Genomic DNA, 22,603 nt, shown 5'->3' on the forward strand with positions numbered 1-22,603 from the left:
CTAGAACTAAGAAGAAATTTCCTGATGGTTAGGACAATCAATCAGTAGAATGACTTGCCCTTAGAAGTTGTGGGTGCTCCAATACTGGAGGTTTTTGAAAAGAGACTAGAGAACCATTTTTCTGAAATGGTATAGAGCTGTGACGGCTAACCTTTTCTGGACCGAGTGCCCAAAGTGTGCATGACTGTGAATGCGCGTGTGCATGCCCAAACCCCCAAAATGCAATGAATGTGCGGCCCCCCTGCATGGTCCCACCCCTTACGCATGCATCCTCCCATGCCCTACACCCACATATGTGTGCGCCCCCCACACCCATCTTACACGTATGCACACACAGCCCACGCACACCCCCCTCCCGCACGCACCCCAACAGAGACCTGAAGATTAGCTGGCTGGTGGGGGGCGCGTGCACATGCGCGGCAGAGCTGAACTGGGGCGATGGCTCGTGTGCCATCAGAGAAGGTGCTGTGCGCCCTCTCTGGCACATGTGCCATAGGTTCGCCATCACGGGTATAGGGTCTCCTGCTTGAGCAGGGGTTGAACTAGAACACCTCCAAGGTCCCTTCCAACTCTGTTATTCTGTTATTCTTCCAAAAGCTGCATAAAAACTACCTAATTAGACTTCAACTGAATTTTTACCGCTAGCGCAGAATCTTAAAACATTCGCCAGTGCTGCTGGCTGTACTTTTCTTCATTTCTGTTTTATACTTTGGGGTATTCTGTGTAAAGAATGAGGCATTTTGGATTTTATCTTTCCCCAAAATGGGATCATCCATCGTTTTTTATTGCATCTTCATTCCCTTTATCCTCGAGAATCTCAGAAGAAGGGCACTCATAGCAAAATATTAATTTGAAAGTCTTCTGTGTGCTCCTTCTATCTACAGTGTGGTGCTTTGAAGATGGGTCACATAATTGTTTTGCTGGTTTTGGTGTGAGCTGCCTAGGATTATTGTATACAAAATAGGAAGCCGTATAAGTTTAATAAATACATAGCACAATTCCTTTCCAAAATAATACTTGACATACAATCCATGGCTTAGCAACCTTTCTTCCCCTTTTCATTATTAACTTCAGTTTGTTTGCCAGTAAACTACTGGCTTCTTTTGGTGGTGGGTTTACTAGCTGGAGCAGTGAAAGGTTGTACAATGAGTAAGAACCCACAGTTATAGCTAATAGTTTGAAGAGAGTTGGCACTACATGAGGCAACCTAAGCTGTGATTGGTTGCGGTGAGTGTAAAGAGGGAGTTTCCTCATTTCCCCGCCTTTTTCCTCTGTGTATGCTGTGTGTGTCCTGTTAGAATTTACCTCATGATGTTCCAGCTATCTTAATTTACCTCATGATTACCTCATGACATTACCTCATAATGCTCCTGTTTGCCTGATTATCTAGTTTGCTGTGTATATAGTTGTAAAATATATTTATTTATTTAAGATTACAAGTTCATGTCAGTGTCTCTGACTCCATTTGGACACTGGCTGCGCAGTTCCCTGACATATATCCTTTCCAGAATAATACTTCACATATAATCCATGGCTTAGCAACCTTTCTTCCTCCTTTTCATTATTAACTTTGCTTTGTTTGCCAGTAAGCTACTGCCTTCTTTTGGTGTCATGTTTGGTAGGTTTTTAAACCCTTTATTATTTTCGTCATTGTATTTTTATCCTATTTCTGCTCCAAAAGCTAAGCAATCCATTTACCCTTACATGAGGAAGAAATCTGAAATAATGTTTCAATATTACCTCATGAGCACTTTGGATTAGCAGGATTTTGAAACTTGATTCTTCTCATCATAGATCTAATACGAATAATTAGATTTGAAGAACAGGCAATCTGGTGTTATCTGGGTACCTTGGTACTCAAGTGCTTTGAAACTCATCAAATTTGATACTAAACACATTTTGACATGAAAATTTTGTCCTGGTACTAATTGTTTGCTTGGTACTCAACATCCAAGCTAGAACTTGTCAGTCTCGGGTCCCTTGTGATTCACTACAATATACCTTATGAGGAAAATTTGTTTGGTACTCAGTTTGGTAACCAATTTCATTGTATACATGATGTACAATGACAATGAAGGTTATGCTATACTCATAGTAATTGGTATTCATCATGCCTAGGTAAAGGTAAAGCTTCCCCTCACAGATATGTGCTAGTCATTCCCAACTCTAGGGGGTGGTGCTCATCTCGGTTTCAAAGCCAAAGAGCCAGCGATGTCCGAAGACGTCTCCATGGTCAATGTGGCCGGCATGACTAAATGTCGAAGGTGCACAGAACGCTGTTGCCTTCCCACCAAAGGTGGTCCCTATTGCATTTTTACATGCTTTCGAACTGCTAGGTTGGCAGAAGCTGGGACAAGTAACGGGAGCTCACTCTGTTACGCGACGCTAAGGATTTGAACCGCCAACTGCCAACCTTCTGATCGGCAAGCTCTGCGTCTTAGCCACTGAGCCACCCCATCCCATCATGCCTTCCAGAATCAATTAATGATACTGATACAGATTAATAGAGTTGGAAGGGATCTTGTAGGTCATCTAGTCCAATGCCCCACCCAAGCAGGAACCCTTACACCATTTCTGACAAATGGCAGCACAGGCTCTTCTTGAAAGCTTCCAGTGATGAAGCTCCCACAACTTCTGAAAGCAAAGCTGTTCTATTGGTTGATTGCTGTCAGAACATTTCTCCTTATTTCCAGGTTGAATCTCTCCTTGTTTCAGTTTCCATCCATCATTCCTGGCCTTCAGGTGCTTTGGAAAACAGCTTGACTCCCTCCTCTCTGTGGCAGCCCCTCAAATATTGGAACACTGCTATCATGTCTCCCCTGGTCCTTGAGTACTCAGTACTGATGGGTACTGAGGAACCACCGTACATGTTTCATAAATCCTAGCCATCATGCCTAATAGGCAGGAATTAACCACTGAGCCCTTTACTAGATGAAACATATCCAATTCCTGTAACTGTTCTTCATATGTTTTAGCCTCCAGTCCCCTAATTATTTTTGCTGCTCTTCTCTGCACTCTTTCCAGAGTCTCAAACACCTTTTTTATAGTGTGGTGACCAGAACCTAACAAAAACTCTATCTTGATTTGAGCTCTAATCCATATATCTTTGGATTCTGTAGGATTTCTTCTTTGTTCCTGCAAACAAGTATTTATGTTCTAAAGGAATGGATTGTAGAGCTTTAACAAATCTTTTCAGATCTACACTGTGCTATAAATAGACACTGATTACTAATAAACAGGCAAACACAGCCAGAAAGATCTTGATTTCTCCTTGAAGGGGGTGGGGGTGGGGGGGATGAACGTGATGTTCATTGTTGGCAAAGCCAGAATTTACACTTAATTTTTTTTAAAAATCCTTCTGTGTTTATTTTTTGTCCTTTCTTCTAGGTTGTCCTCCTCCCACCCTAACCGCACACAAACATTTTAATTTCTTCTTCGGCCCAATTGCCAATTGGAGCCAAATGGATAATTTAGAAACACAGAAAACTGATAACAGAAAAAAGATCTCGTGCTTTATTATGTCCCTTTGAGTTTTGTTAATATATGATATATGATATGTGATATGTGATATGTGATATATGATATATGATATATGATATATGATATATGATATATGATATATGATATATGATATATGATATATGATATATGATATATGATATATGATATATGATATATGATATATGATATATGATATATGATATATGATTGATATATGATATATGATAGTGACCCGACAATTGCACGATAGACATCTACGCACTGACAAAATAGCGCCAATTAAAACATGACGTCAAAATCGCGCCGACAAATTCGCGCCGATAAAATCTTGATAACAAAAGCGCGATGACAAGCACAATAAAATTGAAAATTTTTTAGGATTGGGGTTGGGGTTAGGGTTAGGGTTATAACGTACGTATACGATCCCACTATGTTAAAGGCCCAGCACACTCACTGGGCTGTCTATAGTTTGTTGATGATGTGATTTTGTCATCACACATTTGTCGGCACGCTATTGTTGAAATTCAATTAGCGATTTTGACGGCACTCATTTGTCCGTTGTGGTTTTGTTGGCACACATATGTCTATCGCGCATTTGTCGGTGAACCATATATGATATATGGTATATGGTATATGGTATATGGTATTATGATAATATAATGTGATAATATAATATAATATAATATAATGTGATAAGAGCCAAGGTGGCGCAGTGGTTAAATGCAGCACTGCAGGCTACTGCTAGATCAGCAGTTCAGCGGTTCAAATCCCACCGGCTCAGGGTTGACTCAGCCTTCCATCCTTCCGAGGTGGGTAAAATGAGGACCCAGATTGTTGGGGGCAATATGCTGACTCTCTGTAAACCGCTTAGAGAGGGCTGAAAGCCCTATGAAGCGGTATATAAGTCTACTGCTATTGCTATTGCTAATATAATATAATATAATGTGATAATATAATATATTATAATGTGATAATATAATATAATATAATATAATATAATATAATATAATATAATATAATATAATATAATATAATATAATATAATATAATATAATATAATATAATATAATATATAATATATAATATATAATATATAATATAATATAATATAATATAATATAATATAATATAATATAATATAATATAATATAATATAATATAATATAATAATATAATATAATATAATATAATATAATATAATATAATATAATATAATATAATATAATATAATATATAATTAATATAATATAATCAGAGTTGGAAGGAACCTTGGATGTCTTCTAGTCCAACCCCCTGCTTAGGCAGGAAACCCTACATCACTTCAGACAAAGGGTTACTCAATATCTTCTTTAAAACTTCCAGTGTTGGAGCATTCACAATTTCTGGAGGCAAGTTGTTCCACTGATTAATTGTTCTAATTGCAGGAAATTTACCCTAAGTTGCTTCTCTCTTGATTAGTTTCCACCCATTGCTGCTTCTCCTGCCTTCAGGTGCTTTGGAGAATAGCTTGACTCCCTCTTCCCTCCGTCTCAAAATTCAGACTCTTGGCAATTGGTTCATACATATGACCATTGTTGTGTCCTTGAGTCATGTCATCCACTTTTGTGACTTTCTGACAAGCAATGGGGAAATGAGATTCACTTAATAATCAGGTTACTAAATTATCAGCTGGAGTGATTCACTTAACAACTGTGGCAAGGAAGGTTATAAAATGGGGCAAAACTCTCTTAGCAAATGTCTCAATAACCATTTTTTTTTTACTCAATTGTGGTCATAAGTCAAAGACTACCTGTATTTTATTTTAATTTTAATTTTATGTTAGTACTGAAATTTATATGGAGATTCTCAGTCATCCAGGTCATGGTTGTCCCAAAGGTGCTTTTTCAAAGGGCAACTGGACTTTGTTTTTCCTGGAAGACCTTTCGCTTCTCATCCAAGAAGATTCTTTAGTTCTAATGGAAGTGAAGTCAGAACTGAAGAAGCTTCCTGAATGAGGGTCAAAAGGTCTTCAAGGAAGACCTTTGGAAGTCCTCTATGTAAAAGCACTTTTGGGCTATGTGCTGAAATGGAATACATTACACTTTGCATTCTTTAGTTACCAAATCCAGTATGGATTTATCACACTTAAGTGTGGGAGGGATGCAGTGGCTCAGTGGCTAAGACGCTGAGCTTGTTGATCAGAAGGTCAGCAGTTCAGCGATTCGAAACCCTAGCGCCGCGTGAGCTCCCGTGACTTGTCCCAGCTTCTGCCAACCTAGCAGTTCGAAAGCATGTAAAATGCAACTAGAAAAATAGGAACCACCTTTGGTGGGAAGGTAACAGTGTTCCATGGGCCTTCAGCATTTAGTCATGCCAGCCGCATGACCACAGAGATGTCTTCAGACAGCGCTGGCTCTTCGGTTTTGAATGGAGATGAGCACGGCTCCTAGACTTGGGAACGACTAGCACATATGTGCGAGGGAAACCTTTACCTTTTCCTAAGTGTGGGTTTAGGGAATATTCAGATCAGGGGTGGGTTTCTCGCCCCGTTCCAACCAGTTTGGTTGGAACGGGGCCGGCGGTGTCCTCGTGCAGCGCACGCATGTGTACTAGTGTCTGTGCGATGCTCCAGCTGCTCCTGGAGGATCGCGCAGGCGCTGTATGCGTCCTGCGCATGCGTGGAAGCGCAGAACTCGTCAAAATCGGGTAAGCAAAGCAGGCGGGCGGGTGGGCCCTTTGCCGTTCCCGGAAGTTACTTACTTCCGGGTTCACCGACCAACCGGTTCGCGGGGACTCCCGCGAACCGGTTGAAACCCACCCCTGATTCAGATCTTTAATTCATCCTGCCTTGCTGTTTTTTGCCTCTCCCATAAAATTCCTTAAAAATCAAGCCTGGAACAATTCTAATATGGCCAACTAACCCAACCGTTTATAGTAAGGGTGCTAGCTTGAAAAAAAAAATTTTTTTTTTAAAAAGAAAACTAAAACATGAAGATGATTGAGGCTGAGATTAGTAGGGATTGGAAGGGAAATTAATTTTGCTCTCTTTGATCTTATTTAATTGGAACTTATGTGAACTGAATCGGATATTCTTGCTCCTTTTAAACATCCATGAATTAAACAAAAGGATGTGCAACAGCGCCAAGCTGCAAAAATATATCGATGGTACGGAATTTGCAGGAAACCTACATGGTTAGTCCAGGGTGCAAATGTGTTGATTTGAAGGCTTTGTATAACACACAGAGGGCCACACTCCAAAGCATGGGGAGACCAAGATTTACATTTTGGAGTTTTTGAAAGAGAAAGATGGTGAATTAAATCTCTTCAAAATACATATGTAGCATCACAGTTTATCCCTTAAACCTTCCCCTCCAAAAAGTATAAATAAGCATTGATTATAAAATTAAATTTGTCCTCCAAAATGTTCTGTTTGCATTTGGAATATAATGCATGTCCTACCTCTTTTAGGTGGGACGCAGTGGCTCAGTGGCTAAGACGTTGCGCTTGTCGATCAGAAAAGTTGGCAGTTCAGCGGTTCGAATCCCTAGTGCCGCGTAATGGAGTGAGCTCCCATTACTTGTCCCAGCTTCTGCCAACCTAGCAGTTTGAAAGCACATAAAAATGCAAGTTGAAAGATAGGAAATACCTTTAGTGGGAAGGTAACAACGTTCCGTGCGCCTTCAGTGTTTAGTCATGCTAGGCACATGATCACAAAGACATCTTTGGACAGCGCTCGCTTTTTGGCTTTGAAACAGAGCACTGCCCCCTAGAGTCGGGAATGGCTAGCACATATCTGCAAGGGGAACCTTTACCTTTACCTAGACACGATGAGTACCAATTACTATGAGTATAGTATCGCCTTTATTATCAATGCACATCATGTATGCAATGCAACTGGTTACCTTTGGTGGGGAGGTAACAGCGTTCCGTGCGCCTTCGGTGTTTAGTCATACCGGCCACATGACCATGGAGATGTCTTTGGACAGCGCTGGCTCTTCGGCTTTCAAACAGAGATGAGCACTGGCCCCTAGAGTCGGGAACAAAGGGGAAGGGAGGGGGAAAAGAAGGGGAAGGGTGAGGGAAAGGAAGGAAAGAGTGAAGGAAAGGAACAGAAAGAGAAGGGGGAAGGGGAGGGGGAGGGGGAGTGAGAAGGGAAGAAAAGGGAAGGTAGTAGGAAGGGGGAGGGAAAGAAAGAGTGAGAAAGGAACGAAAGAGTGAGGGAAAGAAAGGAAAAGGGAAGGGGGGAGGGGGAAGGGAAGAAAAGGGAAGGTAATATGAAGTGTGAGGGTGAGGGAAGGGAAGGGTGAGGGAAAGGAAGGAAAGAGTGAGAGAAAGGAAGGAAAAGGGAAGGGGGAAGGAGAGGGAGGGGAAATGGAAATAAAGGGAAGGTAATAGGAAGGGTGAGGGTGAGGGAAGGGGAAGGGTGAGGGAAAGGAAGGAAAGGGAAGGGGGAAGGGAAGAAAAGGGAAGGTAATAGGAAGGTTGAGGGTGAGGGAAGGGAAGAGTGAGGGAAAGGAAAGGGAAGGGGGAAGGGGGAGGGAAAAGAAGGAAAAGGGGAGGGGAGGGAGGGAGGGGAGGGGAGGGGGAAGAGAAGAAAAGGGAAGGGGGAGGGAGGGGGAAGGGGAAGGGGAGGGGGAAGGGAAGAAAAGGGAAGGTAATATGAAATGTGAGGGAAGGGAAGAGTGAGGGAAAGGAAGGAAAAGGGAAGGGGGAGGGAGGGGGAAGGGGAAGGGGAGGGGGAAGGGAAGAAAAGGGAAGGTAATATGAAATGTGAGGGAAGGGAAGAGTGAGGGAAAGGAAGGAAAAGGGAAGGGGGAGGGGGAGGAGAAGAAAAGGGAAGGTAATAGGAAGGATAAGGGTGAGGGAAGGGGAAGGGTGAGAGAAGGGAAGAGTGAAGGAAAAGAAAGGGAAGGGAAGAGGAAAGGAAAGGGTCCACCATCTGGTACTTGAGAGACCGCCTGCTGCCAATTACCTCCCACAGACCCATTAGATCTCACAGGGTTGGCCTCCTCCGGGTGCCATCTACCAGCCAATGCCATCTGGCTATTACCCGGGGGAGGTCCTTCTCTGTGGCAGCTCCGGCCCTCTGGAATGAACTCCCCGCAGGGATTCGGACCCTCACCTCTCTCCAGGCCTTCCGAAAAGCCGTCAAAACCTGGCTTTGCCAGCAGGCCTGGGGGTGATGAGTTCCCCTCCCCTCTCGACATGTATGGTGGTGCGACTGTTGTTTACTTTTATTATTTGTATTTTGTTTTTTTTATGTTCCCCTTTTTCCCCCTTGAATTGTTCGCCGTCCTGAGTCCTCCCGGAAAAGGGCGGCATACAAATAATAAAATTCTATTCTATTCTATTCTGCATTAAATTCCCATGTGATATGTTTTTAAATTATCACAAATTTCAGTTAGCTTCTGGCCTGCTGCTGCTATGCTTTTAATACTTTTAATAGATTTCAGACATTTTCATCCCATTCATTCTCTTGTTCTTATTTTTTTTTAAAAAACACCTCCTCCTGCTCTTCCTGTGATCATTTCAGACATATTTTAAAATTGTCCATTGCCCTTTGGGGCACAAAGGCAATTCCTCTCCATTTTAATACACGAAACACAGGCAGGGATTTGGCTTAAATCTCATTATCTTCAGTGAATTTTTGGAAGCCTCTAAGGGATACCTCACCACCACTAAAAAAAGCTGGGCTGGAGAAGTTCTCAAATAAATGAATCATCCAGCAAATTCTTGCACTATACAAATTATACAATGTGGAGTGGGGGGGGGGGAATGCAATGAAGTCCTATACTTTTCTCCCGAGAAGAAAGATTCATGGAGTTTAATGGGATTTAATCATAAATTAATGTTTATACAACCGCAGTGAATATTTCTCTTTTTGCTCTTCCAGGGGATTTTTTCTCCCCTTAATCTATTTCTCCTTATTTTCGAGATCCAGACAGTAATTTTAGGTTTTCTGGGTCATTCAGATAAGCAATGTAATTGTATTAATGGTAAAGTAGCTTTTACTGTAGCTTGAAAGAAGATAAATTAATTAGGAAGTATCTCTTTGGAGTGTTCTCTCTGGCGTAAATGTACTCCTTGCTTAAGGAAAGAAGCCAGGCACTATGAAAATGTTAGGAATATTTGTCACTATCGCATGAATAATTGCCTTTTTACAAAGTATCTGAAAAGACTATTTAAAAAAGAAGAAGTTACAATTGCTAAGGGGCTACCACAAACAAGAGGACTCAACTGATTCTACAAGTTGTCCATCTGAAGGCAGGACAAGAAGCAATGGATGGAAACTAATCAAGGAGGGATCCAACCAGCCTAGAACAAAGGAGAAATTTCCGGTTAGAATAGAATACAGTAGAGTGGGGTGGAGTGGGGTGGGGTGGGATGGGGTGGGATGGGATGGGATGGGATAGAAGAGAATAGAATAATAAAAGGTGGAAGAGAGTAGATTAGGGTAGGGTAGGGTAGGTAGGGTAGGGTGGAGTGGAGTGGAGTGGAGTGGAATAGAATAGAATAGAATAGAATAGAATAGAATAGAATAGAATAGAATAGAATAGAATAGAATAGAATAGAATAATAAAATATGGAGTAGAGTAGAGTAGAATAGAATAATAAAATATGGAGTAGAATAGAATAATAAAATATGGAGTAGAGTAGAGTAGAATAGAATAATAAAATATGGAGTAGAGTAGAATAGAATAGAATAGAATAATAAAATATGGAGTAGAGTAGAGTAGAATAGAATAATAAAATATGGAGTAGAATAGAAAAGAAAAGAAAAATAAAATATGGAGTAGAGTAGAATAGAATAGAATAGAATAATAAAATATGGAGTAGAGTAGAATAGAATAGAATAGAATAATAAAATATGGAGTAGAGTAGAGTAGAATAGAATAGAATAATAAAATATGGAGTAGAATAGAATAGAATAGAATAATAAAATATGGAGTGGAGTGGAGTGAAGTAGAGTAGAGTAGAGTAGGAACAGGAACAGGAATAGAATACTTTATTGTCACTTTGAATATACACTAATCGGCATACACACCTTAAAATGAAACTACATTGCATATAGTTCTCAAAGGGTCTCCCCCTCTGATATAAACATAAACATGACAAGATAAATAAATAAACAAATAAATAAATATTCAGAAACAACATAGTCTAGTTGGGATGTATGCATGTACATGGCAAGAGAAACAAATCTTGCAAGTTTACCAGACTGGAGGTTTTTAAGAAGAGATTGGACAATCATCTATCTGAAATGATATAAGGTCTCCTGCTTGAGCAGGGAATATTGTGTGTTTCACTCTTTATTCCAGAGAGGTGCACCGGCGAATAACTTTACCTTGAAAAACCAGGGGGGTGGGGGGAAATCCTCAGCCCAGTTCATTTTTCAAAGTTCATTTTCATTTTCTGGGAGAGAGAGAGAGAAAGAAAGAGGATAAAAACAGAATCCTCCTGGCAATTTTTGTTCTTCAGAAACCCCCAAGAACAAAAGATGGAGTTGTTCCAGAAAGTGTGTGTGTTATTTTAAAACATGGAGAAAACTACATCCTTTTCCAACTCCTGCAAACGGCATATTTCTCTCCCTCTCCCTCCCTCCCTCTCTCTCGCTCTCTCTCTCTCTCCCTACATACATACATACATACATACATACATACATACATACATACATACTGTATATGATATGTATGTGTGTGTGTATATATCTATATCTATATATCTATATCTATATATCTATATCTATCTGTCTATCTGTCTATCTGTCTATCTGTCTCTCTATCTCTATCTATCTATCTATCTCTATCTATCTATCTCTATCTATCTATCTATCTCTATCTATCTATCTATCTATCTATCTATCTCTATCTATCTATCTATCTATCTATCTCTATCTATCTCTATCTATCTATCTATCTATCTATCTATCTATCTATCTATCTATCTATCTATCTACATACATACATACATACATACATACATACATACATACATTTAAAATGTTTGCCAAGGGTCTTTTTTTTTATGGAAGCACGCAGTGATTCAAATAAAAGAAATTATAGGCTTAATTCGGTAAAGAGTCACCCCGCCTCGAGACTTCTAGTGACTTTTCCTCCCTCTGCATTGCCCCCTCAAGAACACTTGATGGCTGAGGCTGGCAGTTTAATTATTGGGGTCTTATCTGCTGAATAAAAGGGACGAGCTCCATGGCGACTCCCACTGACTCAACTCCCGAGCTCGCAACCACAGCTGTGAAAAAATGACAGAGGGCTTCACCTTGGAAGACAATAATCTTCTCCCGCTGCTTCGTTGCCAGTTGCCGGCTTTGTTTTCTCTTCAACAAAGCCCCTTGGCATCGTACGGCACCCTTTGCGATACCGCCACCACAAACACAGCAAGGGAAGGGTCAAACCAGGCCGTTGTGAGTGAGGTGGGGGGGAAGAGATAAGCACAGAAAAGATGAATCAGTGTAGCACGTGACACCCTGAATCGGGACTGAGACAACGCCGGTGCTGTAGTCAAAGAATGGGTGATATCCAGGCAAACGAATCGTATAGTGGCTTTATGGGGTGAACCCAGTTCATTAAAATGAAGGGTGGGTTGCTCACCATTCACCCAATTTTATGTTGCCTGACTCTATTTGGTCTTGGCTTAGTAGAGCTGTCAACTTGTAAAGCGTTTCCATGACTATTATCAAGTTGGCATGAAAAAGGGAGGGAGGATTCCATGCATACCTTCAACCAAAGTCGAATCTCAAATTTCTACAGCCGGCATGTGAGGTGCAAAGTTAGCAGCTTGCTGCAGCACCTCGTTGGTGGATATGATTTATGACACAGACTGAAGGGAGGGGAGAGGCAGGGGTAAAGTGCAGAGACCATTAACCGGAAATCAGTTTCGGCTCCGCAGAAGAACATGCCAAAAAGTTGACCCTAAGAAACGACTGGATTTCTTTTGAACTTTGTCTCGAGGCTCGTAAAATAATTAGGTCATGTTTTGGAAACCTCACAAGAGCATTGGAACCACCCCCCTCCAAATGATTTGATAATTTGGTAGGGGGGGGAGGACTATAAAAATAGATATTGATTTGACTTGACTTATACAATAGAATAGAATAACAGAGTTGGAAGGGATCTTGGAGCCAAGATGGGTTCCTACCGGTTTGGACTGGTTCGTCCGAGTAGGTAGTAACTCGGCCAGCCATGCCCCAGAACCTGTTCTATGGCGGTGGCGTAGATGGCGCCATCTTGTTTTTTACCTACTGCGCATGCGTGCGTACCATGCATCAAGCGGCACATGCCTGAAGCGCGTCCCTGTGCAAACTGGCAGTAGAAGAATCTGGAACCCACCCCTGCCTTGGAGGTCTTCTAGTCCAACCCCCTGCTTAGGTAGGAAACCCTACACGACTTCAGACAAATGGTTATCCAATATCTTATTAAGAACTTCCAATGTTGGAACATTCACAACTTCAGGGGGCAAGTTGTTCCACTTTATTGATTGTTCTCACTGTGAGGAAATTCCTTTGTTCTAGGTTGCTTCTCACCTTAATTAGTTTCCACCCATTGCTTCTTGTTCTACCCTCAAGAGACTAGCTTGACTCCCTCTTCTTTGTGGCAGCCCATGATATATCGAAACACTGCTATCATGTCACCCCTAGTCCTTCTTTTCATTCAACTAGACATGGCCAATTCCCGCAACGGTTCTTCATATGTTTTAGCCTCCAGTCCCCTAATTATCTTTGTTGCTCTTCTCTGCTTCTCTGCTAAACTTAACTTGACTTGGTTTATATGCCATCCATCTCACCGAGACGCTAGGCATCTTACAATAGGATAAAAAGGGGTTTAGACAGTTAAAAATAAGTAAGAATAAAAATAAAAGTCTAAAAACCAAAAAGACAGGAAGATATGGGGGTGGGGATATTTAAGAAATGGCTCCTAAATCCCCCTCATATTTATTGCTGTTGAGCCAGGTACCACTTATTCTTGAGAGCCGAGGTGGCGCAGTGGTTAGGGTGCAGTACTGCAGGCCACTTCAGCTGACTGTTACCTGCAGTTCAGCGGTTCTAATCTCACCAGCTCAAGGTTGACTCAGCCTTCCATCATTTCAAGGTGGGTAAAATGAGGACCCAGACTGTGGGGGCGATATGCTGACTCTGTAAACCGCTTAGAGAGGGCTGAAAGCCCTATGAAGCGGTATATAAGTCTAACTGCTATTGCTATTGCTATTACTTTCCCTAAATCATCGATGAAGATATTAAAGAGTATTAGGTCTAAGATAGAGCCTTGGGTACCCACTGCATACTTCCTCCATGTAGCTGCAGTTCCATTGAAGGTTACACATTGAGTGCAGTTGTTGTTGTTGTTGTTGTTGTTGTTGTTGTTAGTTGCAAAGTCGTGTCCGACCCATTGCCCACCATGGACAATGTTCCTCCAGGCCTTCCTATTCTCCACCATCCTCAGGAGTCCATTTAAGCTCATGCCTACTGCTTCGGTGATTCCATCCAGCTACCTCATCCTCTGTCGTCCCCTTCTTCTTCTTTTGCCCTCCATCTTTCCCAGCATTGGGCTCTTCTCCAGGGAGTCCTTCTTCCTTCTCATTAGGTGGCCAAAGTCTTTGACTTTCCTCTTCAGGATCCGGCCTTCTAAAGAGCAGTCAGGGTTGATCTCTTCTAGGACTGACCAGTTGGATGGCCTTGCAGTCCAAGGGACTCTCAGGAGTCTTCTCCAGCACCAGAGTTCAAAGGCCTCCATTCTTTGGCGCTCAGCCTTTCTTATGGGTCTAACTTTCACAGCCATGGATTGCAACTGGGAAAACCATCACCTTGAGTGACGTTGGTCAGTCACAAAGCCATCTGGTGGTCAAGCTATCTATCCCAGATTTTTCTTATCTTCCCAAGAAGTATAAATCGGCTGGTTTGTGGTGCTCCTCTCCACTTTCAATTGCTGATCATATATTTAGCCATTAGGAAATGTGCCAAGAACTGAATAGAGTCTTATATTTCATGTGTTTAATCTTGAATATTGAAATGACAGTTTTTAAGTGCGATTGCATTAAGAACTACACATTAGTGCATTGCGTCAGGTTCTAGCCAAGATCTTAAGAACCTGCCTGTGTTCTAGGCATTCTGCCCATATCTATATCTTAGGTAGGAGACATTTTCTGGATTAGGGAACTGATTTAAAGCGACAGCATTTGTTTTTCTCCTTTGCGAAAAAGTTTTCCTTCATTCTTTTTCTTCTCAGACTAGATGAGGCACCTCGTTCTCCCACCTCCTCCTGTAGAGGGCACTTTTTAGAGGCTTTTTTAAACAGTTAAGCACTAAGAAGAGTCATCCGCTGTGATTCTGGCAGCAACTAGCTCAGCCTTTTTCCTTTTACATTTTCTTTTCTTTTCATGATGACAGTGGTGAGGCTCTGCCTCCCCTGCCTCCCCTGACTGCACGTCCCTGCAGGGGAGACATGATAGCAGTGGTCCAGTATTTGAGGGGCTGTCACAAAGAGGAGGGACTCAAACCGTTTTCCAAGAAAACAGTCAAGAAAGCCAACACAATCCTAAATTGCATTAACAGAGGGCTACAATCAAGATCAAGGGAGGTACTAATACCACTCTATAAAGCCTTAGTAAGGCCACACCTAGAGTACTGCATCCAGGTTTGGTCACCACACTATAAATAAAAGATGTGGAGACTCTAGAAAAAGTACAGAGAAAAGCAACAAAGAGGATTAGGGGACTGGAGGCTAAAACATACCATGAACAGTAGCAGGAACTGGGCATGGCTAATCTAGTGAAGAGAAGGACCAGGGGGGGACATGATAGCAGTTTTCCAATATTTGAGGGCCCGCCACAGAGACGAGGGAGTCAAGCTTTTTTCTAAAACACCTGAAGGCCAGAGAAGGAACAATGGATGGTAACTGATGAAGAAGAGATTCAACCTGAAAATAGGGAGAAATTTTCTGACAGTGGGAACAATCAACCCATGGAACCAGAAGTTGCCTTCAGAAGTTGTGGGAGCTTCATCCCTGGAAGCTTTCAAAAAGAGACTGGACTATCAAAAATGGTGTAGGGTCTCCTGCTTGAGCACAGGGTTGGACTAGATGACCTACAAGGTCCCTTCCAACTCTGTTATTCTATTCTATTCCTTAGCTACCTCTTTTATCATTTTAAAAATCAGAAGGGCAGTCAAGAAGAATTCTGCTTAGTGCTTCTCCCTAGAAGAATAAGCTACATATAATTCTAAAGCAGTGTTGCTCTTTTGAGGCTAGGGAGGTTAATCCCGAGTCTGTGGAAACTTAGGAAAGAGGGTCAGAAGAGATCTCCACTAATCCTAGATATGTGCATTGGAAGACTATTTTCTCTGAACTTTCTCTCTTTGCTTCCTTGCACCATCAGAGATTCAAGATTCTAAGCACAGTACACAAAATTGTCTGCTACAACTTCTTGCCTGCCAACGAGTTCTTCAGCTTCAACCGCAATAATACACAGGCAAACCACCAATACAAACTCAAGGTAAACCACTTCAAACTCAGTTGCAGAAAATACGGCTTCAGCAACAGAGTGGTCAATGCCTGGAATGCTCTACCCGACTCCCTTGTTACAGCCTCAAACTCCCACAGCTTCAACCTCAAACTGTCCACCATGGACCTCAGAGGCTTTATAGGAGCCTGGGGAGGGTGAAAACAGCATCCCCTCCCGGAGGCCCTCAGGAAGCTTCAGGAGCTTGCCTGAAGCCTCTGGAGTGCAAAAAATTGGTCCTATGGGCAAACCGGAAGTTCAGGAACGGACGTCCGGTTTGCTCGTAGGGCTGGTTGCTCATAGGGCCATTTTTAGTCCTCTGGAGCCTTCAGGGAAGCTTCCTGATGCTCCTGAATGCTCCGGAGGGCTAAAATTGGCCCTACAAGCAATCCAGAAGTGACTTCCGGTTTGCTCGTAGGGTTGTTTTTTTGCCCTCCAGAGCCTGCAGAGAAGCTCCTGAAGCCTCTGGAGGGCCTCCAGGGGGACAGAGAAGGCTGTTTTCGCCCTCCCCAGGCTCCTATAAAGCCTCTGGAGCCTAGGGAGGGCGAAGAAAGCATGCAAAAAATTGGGGGGGCGCCTGTCATGCGTGCATGTGCACTGGGGGGGGGGGTCACGCATTGGATTATGGGTGTGGCACATCCACTCAAGACCCCCCTGCGCTCCCCCTGCTTATGGCATGCGAGCCAAAAAAGGTTCACCATCGCTGGTCTAGGGTTTTCTGTCTGAGCAGGGGGTTGGACTAGAAGACCTCCAAGGTCCCTTCCAACTCTGTTGTTATTCTAAATTTTCTAAATTTTCAGCGCTGTTGTAACTTTGAACCAGTAGTGAAATTCATTTTTTTTACTACTGGTTCTGTGGGTAAGGCTTGGTGGGCATAGCAGGGGAAGGATATTGCAAAATCCCCATTCCCTCCTCACTCCTGGGGGAAAGATATTGCAAAATCTCCATTCCCACCCCACTCCTGGGGGAAGGATACTGCAAAATCTCCATTCCCTCCTCACTCCTGGGGGAAAGATATTGCAAAATCTCCATTCCCTCCTCACTCCTGGGGAAAAGATACTGCAAAATCTCCCTTCCCTCCTTCCTCCTCCCTTCCCTCCTCACACCTGGGGGAAAAATACTGCAAAATCTCCATTCCCATCCCACTCCTGGGGGAAGGATATTGCAAAATCTCCATTCCTACCCCACTCCATGGGAAGGATACTGCAAAATCTCCCTTCCCTCCTCATTCCTGGGGGAAGGATACTGCAAAATCTCCCTTCACACCCCACTCTGGGGCCTGCCAGAGGTGGTGTTTGCCAGTTCTCTGAACTACTCAAAACGTCTGTTACTGTTTCTCCAGAACCTTTCAGAACCTGCTTAATTTCATCCCTGCTTCGAACAGTCCCTAAATGAACAGTTGTAAATCAAGGGCTACCTGTACTGTTTCTTCCTTCAGTAATCCTGAAGCAATTCACAATTATCTTTCCGGTGCTTTTTTTGTTTTGTTTTGGATGCTCTTCACATAAATGACTGATCCAGACCATGGAAGACGGATCCAGGCAACTGTTGTCCTTGTAACCTTCCACCAAACGGTTTAGCGGTCTTGTTGCAAACGGTATCAATTAGGACGAAAAGCAGGCGCTACGGCATGAATGCGTCTCAGCCACCTTCTGTTCTCCACTGTAATACCAGGTGCCTATATAAATAACACAAACACTCCGAGCCAATTTAAGCCTTGTGCAAAACAACAACAACAGCAACAACAACAACACAAAAACCTTCACAATTGGGAAGCTGGGTATCCAGTTCACGTTACACAAGGTGACACCTTACAGGCCGGAGAGAAAAAGGAGGAAATAAGGGAGACAGCATGGAAAGGCAACGGGTTTTGGGAGGCAATTTTTCAAAGAGCTGAACTTTTTCTTCTGTCAACGACACTCCCAAACAGTGGCCATTTATCAGTAAGTGAAAGAGATTTATTGGGACTTTTTGTGGGTTAAGGTGAAGGAGGAGGGGGAGGAGCAGAGATAAGTTTCTAAGGCAATGTAAAAGATGGAGGTTTTTTGAAAATGAGGCCCAGGGACCTTCAGCTACATTTTAAAGCACGTTTCTCAATTCTCTATGAAGAAGAAAAGATCCTGAGCATCAATCAGATCATCTTTCAAAGAAGAGGAGGTCAACCTATTTATTCTCCAAAACCGGAAAGGCAAGACTAGAAACAATGGGTGGAAGCTAATCTGGTATTCTATTCTATTCTATTCTAATCTATTCTATTCTATTCTATTCCTATTTCTATTCTATTTCTATTCTATTTCTATTCTATTCTATTTCTATTCTATTCTATTCTATTTCTATTCTAATTCTATTCTGTTTCTAATTCTATTCTATTTCTATTCATTTCTATTTTCAGCATATCAGCATAGTCTAGTTCCAAAACTTTTTTGTGTAGTTTTTTGTAAAATTCATCTTGTTTTTCATTGGGGGCGTAGATTCCAATTAGGAGTGTCTTTTTGGTATCCATAATTTCCACCATCAAAATTCTTCCCTCTTCCTCTGCATAGACTACTTTTGCTGGGATGTTGCCTTTAATATAAAAGACCACTCCTCTTTTCTTGCAGTTTGCCAATGATGAAAACATTTTCCCAAGCTTTGGTTGAGTTAATAAGTGTTCATATTTCTTTTGGATATGTACTTCTTGCAGGCAAATTATGTCAAGTTGTAATTTCTCTAGTTTATAAAATATTTTCTTTCTTTTAATTACCGAATTAAGTCCATTAATGTTAATTGTAATCATTTTTCTTTCTTCCATGTTTATACTTTATATACAGGATTTATCGTTCTAGTAGCTCTGGGTTCTCGTTTTTCTTTACGGCTTCCATTCCCTGTCGCCCCTTCTTTCTCACTTCCACCTACTGCTCCTTCTATTTTTTCGGTCGCGGTTGCAGGTGGTTCCAGTATTTGTACAGCTGAGTCGTCTTTCCCAGCTTTCTCAGCCATTTCTCTAGACTATAACTGCTAAATTGGAACTTTAAGGATCGTTTTGCCTTGGTCTCTGATTTAATTCTGCATGATACTTGGAACGCTGACAACTTGATTGTTAGTTTACTAGAGTCTTGTGCATAGGTATGAACAATAAATCCGCTTAAATGGAACGTAACATATGGTCCTGATTCTTAGTGCCTGATATTGTTGACGTAAGACGACAAGTGTATTCATTTGAAAACCGGAGTTTCAATTAAAGTTTTCACTAAATAAACAACTTGGAGTTTGCTCATGCTTTGGCACGCTTTAAAAAAAAAACAGCACAAAAGTTAAATATTTCACACCCGCAGTTTTTTTTTTAATACAACAGATGTTGACCATGGAGAATAACTCTACTTATCTTCTTCCCAAATAACACATCGCGTTTACTATAACATGTTCCCAAAGTTTCCTTCGAGTGACTAGTTACACTTCTTAAATAATGGAAAATTACTGCGGTTTCCATATGCTTAAAGTGTCAATCACGTTTACATACGTACATATCATCTTAATGGTGTTTACAATTCCTATAAATAAGGAATGCATTGCCCTGAGCAGGTTAGCATGAAATTCAATTTGCACTAATCTGTCCCGCATCAAGCAAATGTAAAATATATGGCATAATTTGAATTACGCTCACTGGAAGTTCATTTGTCAGGATTATGACTCAGATTTCTCTGCATTACAAGTCACGGTTCCCAATATGTATTATAACTTGTTTTATGGCGTATGTATGTAAATATATACGCAGACAAAATATATGGCTTTTGTAGACATCTGCCCCACAATGGCTGCAGGGACCGTTTGTTTAACAAAATGAAATTTGTCTAACAAAATGAAATTCAACGTAGAGAAAAGTAAAGTCTTACATTTAGAAAAACCAGTAAGTACACATATATGGTTGAAACCAGGCTTAATAGCAGTGACTTTGAGAGGGATCTTGGAGTCTTAGTGGACAACCGGTTAAATATGAGCCAGCAGTGTGCGGCGGCAGCCAAAAATGCCAATGCAATCCTAAAGAGAGCCGAGGTGGCGCAGTGGTTAGGGTGCAGTACTGCAGGCCACTTCAGCTGACTGTTATCTGCAGTTCAGCGGTTCTAATCTCACTGGCTCAAGGTTGACTCAGCCTTCCATCCTTCCGAGGTGGGTGAAATGACCCAGACTGTGGGGGCAATATGCTGACTCTGTAAACCGCTTAGAGAGGGCTGAAAGCCCCATGAAGCGGTATATAAGTCTAACTGCTATTGCTATTGCTCTTGCTAAACTGCATTAACAGAGGGATACAATCAAGATCAAGGGTGGTACTAATACCACTCTATAAAGCTTTAGTAAATCCAATCTCATTTTATCCACCTTGGAACGATGGAAGGCTGAGTCAACCTTAAGCGTGGTAGGATTCGAACTGCCAGATTGCAGGCAGACGGCAGTCAACAGAAGTTGCCTGCAGTACTGCACTCTAACCACTGCACCACCGTGGTTCATTAAACAGGAATATGGGGAATAAAGGAAATCCCATAATACCCCCTGTGATTTTTTTTGAAGGATATGGACAAGAACTGGGTCATACAGATAGATAGTCCTCAACTTATGACCAGTCACTCACCATGGTACTCCACAGGGTTTCTTATACACTGATCCAAAGTTCTAAAGTTGGAATGCCCCACCTCCCCCGCCCATGGTCACATGGTCACACTAAGTTCTCAGCAATCAGGTCACATTTATGATCCATTTATAGCATCCCACAGTCATGTGACTGTGATTGACAATTTTTTTTTGCCCCAAACCAGAATTTACTTCCAATTTCCAGCAAAAAAAAAAGCCCATTGCAGTCAACAGATTCACTTAGTGACCGAGCGATTCACTTAACAACCACCACAAAAAGGTGGCAAACCCAGGCCCGGTCCCATTGGGCCCTGCTTAACAACTGGCATGACATATGACCGTAATTCTGAGCTCAATGACGGTTCTAAGTTGAGGACTTCCTGTAGTCCCAACCCAATTCACAATTGACTTGGCGGCCTTCTTTCCGTTTTATCGGAGAAAAGAAAATCTTTGCCAAACCAAAGTCTAATAAAATTGATCTCCTGAAAGAAAATATTTGTTTTTCTTCATTGGAAAGAATCGAGTGGCTTTGAAAATTGGCAAAGTTGTTAGCTTGGAGCTTTTCTCTTCAGGGTTTCGAGGAGGGACTTAATTAATTTGCTAACAGCAGGGAGGTGACACATGGCTGGATCCAGGCGGTCATGACCGCCTCCCTTCGGGAGGGGCACTTCCCCGCCGTACTCAAAATGGCAGTGGTGAGACCCCTCCTGAAGAAACCATCCTTGGATCCAGCCATTTTAAACAACTTTCATCCTGTCTCCAACCTCCCCTTTATTGGGAAGGTTGTGGAGAAGGTGGTGGCCTTCCAGCTTCAACGGGCCTTGGAGGAAGCTAGTTATCTTGACCCCTTCCAGTCCAGCTTCAGACCTCGTTACAGCACAGAAACCGCTTTGGTCGCATTGACCGATGATCTCTGGAGGGCCAGAGATGGAGGCTATGCGTCCATCCTGGTTCTCCTTGACCTCTCAGCGGCTTTCGATACCATCGACCATGGTATCCTTCTGCGACGACTGCGGGAGGTGGGGGTGGGAGGCACTGTTTTGCAGTGGTTCTCCTCCTACCTCTCGGACAGGTCGCAGTCGGTGTTGGTCGGGGGGCAGAGATCGTCCCTGAGGCCCCTAACATGTGGGGTGCCGCAGGGTTCGGTCTTATCCCCCCTACTATTTAACATATACATGAAACCGCTGGGCGAGATCATTCGGAGGCACGGGATAAAATACCACCAATATGCGGACGATACGCAACTGTATCTGTCCGCCCCGTGCCAACTCAATGAAGCGGTGGACGTGATGAACCGGGGTCTTGAGGCCGTTAAGAACTGGATGAGCGCTAACAAACTGGTACTCAACCCGGACAAGACCGAGTGGCTGTTGTGTTTCCCTCCCAACAATTTGGCTAATGTTCCAACACTTAGGCTGGGGGGTCAAATTTTATACCCCTCAGATAGGGTCCGCAACTTAGGAGTCCTCCTGGATCCACAGCTGACTTTTGACCACCAGTTGTCAGCTGTGACCAGGGGGGCATTTGCCCAGGTTCGCCTGGTCCGCCAGTTGCGGCCCTACCTAAACCGGGAGGCTCTCGCAACAGTCACTCGAGCCCTTGTGATCTCCAGGCTGGAATACTGCAATGGGCTCTACATGGGGTTGCCCTTGAAGTGCATCCGGTGACTGCAGTTAGTCCAGAATGCAGCCGCGCGAGTGATAGTGGGCGCACCGCGGTTCGCCCACGTTACACCTATCCTCCGCGAGCTGCACTGGCTACCTGTCGGTCTCCGGGTGCGCTTCAGGGTACTGATGACCACCTTTAAAGCACTCCATGGTAGTGGATCTGGGTACTTGAGAGACCGCCTTCTGCCGATTACCTCCCTCCGACCGATTAGATCGCACAGACTGGGCCTCCTCCGAATCCCATCCGCCAGTCAATGTCGACTGGCGACTACACGGAGGAGAGCCTTTTCTGTTGCAGCTCCGACCCTGTGGAACGATCTCCCCGTCGAGATCCGCACCCT

Source organism: Thamnophis elegans, chromosome 8 (assembly GCF_009769535.1).
Source record: "Thamnophis elegans isolate rThaEle1 chromosome 8, rThaEle1.pri, whole genome shotgun sequence".
Taxonomy (NCBI): Eukaryota; Metazoa; Chordata; class Lepidosauria; order Squamata; family Colubridae; genus Thamnophis; species Thamnophis elegans.